Source organism: Aplysia californica, unplaced genomic scaffold, assembly GCF_000002075.1.
Source record: "Aplysia californica isolate F4 #8 unplaced genomic scaffold, AplCal3.0 scaffold00433, whole genome shotgun sequence".
In the NCBI taxonomy this organism is placed as follows: domain Eukaryota; kingdom Metazoa; phylum Mollusca; class Gastropoda; order Aplysiida; family Aplysiidae; genus Aplysia; species Aplysia californica.
In genome coordinates, this window is record NW_004797703.1 from 95,768 (window position 1) to 98,365 (window position 2,598).

The following is a 2,598-nucleotide window of genomic DNA, read 5'->3' on the forward strand; positions in this document are numbered from 1 at the left end:
AGAAAAGGCCGCAGTTCTCTGTTGTAGTTCAGGCACAGTTATGAGCATGACATTGTTCGATCAGCCCATTTACAATTCTACTTTGTATTAGAACCAGAAATGTCCCCTCTTTGGGAATGGCCAAAAGATACTTCAGTCAGTGGCACCGCCACTTAGTTTTAGAGGAATATGGTGTAAAAGGACAATTGCTGGAGAACATCATGGCACTTTATAAAAACAACCTGTGTGCCGTAAGGTGAACAGAAGGACTATCAGACTGGTTCCCCATCAGGTCTGGGGTGAGACAAGGGTGTGTTCTCTCTTCGCTTCTCTTCATCGCTTACATGGATGAGATGACGAAAGCAACAAATGACAACATCAATGAACTGACTGAACGAGCTTCCCCTCGACATCCTAAGGATACCAGAGGAAGGAAAAGGTAAAGTAAAGTAAGAACTGAGGAGCGAAAGTGCTCACTTTGTTACAACTGGCATCTTTCTTCAGGGTTGTTTCGTCTGTGGAAAAGAGTAGTAGGCTTACACAGCTTATACCGTGAGTCGTGGAAAGATGGCGGCGGGGGCGAGTATAAGAGAAATAAGACGACAAGAAGGATATAAAATAGAGAAAATGTATATGAAGGTGAAGAGCAGGTAATGTGGGATAGAGAAGAAAAAAGAGGTACGGTTAGGAAAATAGGAGGGGAGTCGGAACACACGAAATCAAACACAGACACACACAAACACACACATACACACACACACACACACACACACACACACACACACACACACACACACACACACACACAAATACATACATACACACACCCAGAGAGAGAGAGAGAGAGAGAGAGAGAGAGAGAGAGAGAGAGAGAGAGAGAGAGAGAGAGAGAGAGAGAGAGAGAGAGAGAGAGAGAGAGAGAGAGAGAGAGAGAGAGAGAGAGAGAGAGGGAGGGGGGGGGGCATGCAGCGGATCCCACATTCCAGTACATAGCATTTTTCGTTCTTGTTCATGGGACAGAAAAGAAAGAACATCTGGATCAGTACTAACAATAGACCCCAGAAACTTTGTCAAGCAAATAATTGCATCAGATACTTTAATAGGCGTCTCAATTTAATTGTTTGACTCTGTTAACAACACGAGTCCGGACTCTTCGTACTAGATCTGGGCCCTACGGAATACGCAATGAAAGGCTTTGGGCAGGGTAAAAAAGGAGGGAGGGGGGGAGTTCAGTGAAAAGAAAATACTTTGGTCTAAAAAGTCTCGTTTTCTTTATACTATCGAATGAAATAAGGCACAATGTAAGGTCAGTGATTATAAAACATTATACAAATTGATTAACTTTTTAAATTGAAGTTAAAAATTCTCTCGACGACGTATTTCTCTGTCTCGTACATTTCAAACAATGAAGAGAGGGAGCCAAAAGCTCAAGGCGAAAATGCGTGACGTCACGACTCTGCGCGATGTCACTGTGGAAGGGTTCAGCTAGGTTTTCGCGGATTTGGTTGATAAAAGGGTAAAACTACACTAGCCAAGGTAAGACTTTTACGATAACCATTTAAAGTTTTCTGGAAGAACAAAGAATGGTTTACCAACAAGGGTAGTTTGAAAAAAATATGACGAGAAAATTTATCAAAAGTGGAAAAAACCGTTTTGAAGGTCATCCAAAGGTCTTTGAAGACATGTATGGGACTTGAATGACGGTCCCCTAAGTTAAACAAAAATATGGGCAGTTTGAACCCACTTCTCAACGAGACGTCATGTCCGAAAAAAACACTCAATGGGGCTTTCCGAAGCTAAATCACGCATTCACTGAGCCTATGTTAAGAGAGACGACAAAAAGTGGATACAGCACTAGTTATTTTTCTAAAGCTAATCAAAACACAATATAAAAGGTGCGGTGGCGGAGCGGTTAGTGCGCTCGTCTCGGAAGCCGAAAGTCCGGGTTCAAGCCTCGGTCGGAACATGGATTTTCTCTCCCCCCCCCCCCCTTTCCTGCTCACCCAGCAGTAATGGGTACCTGACTTCGAGTTGGGGAAGTAAAGGTGGCGTGGAAAGAAACTGGCCACCCTACCACAATAATTATGTCGAAGGCCCAGGAAGTTGTCTCACTGACAAGGCAATCCCTAATGTCCGGATCGGATGCGGGAACAACTTTACTTTTCTTTAATTAAGACAAATTAGAGCTCGATTACTTGTTCCAGTACGTGCAATCATACTTTACCACCCCCCCCCCCAAAAAAAAAAAAATCGTCCTATCCCATTACTCCCCCGTCCCCCTCCACTCTATCCGAAGATAGTATTTTTTAAAAGGGCTTCATCATGGTTCGCCAGTTTCATGATTTCATGCAGGCAAATGTCTTAATTTAAATTGTGATATCTGAGGCCTTTTCTTTGTTATTTTAGCATGCTTTTCTTCGTTTTCAAAAATTGCTTCTAGTTCTTGTTTTCGTTCTTCTAGTTTTCCTAGTTCTTGTTATTTTTCTTCCTCTTCTTCTTTTTTTCATCTTCTTATCATCCACCATTACCGTCCTCATCATTGATCTTACGGCCAATGGCAGTTGGGTCGCTGAAGCAGGTTCTATTTATTTATTATACTTATTTTTTTTTTTTCTACAT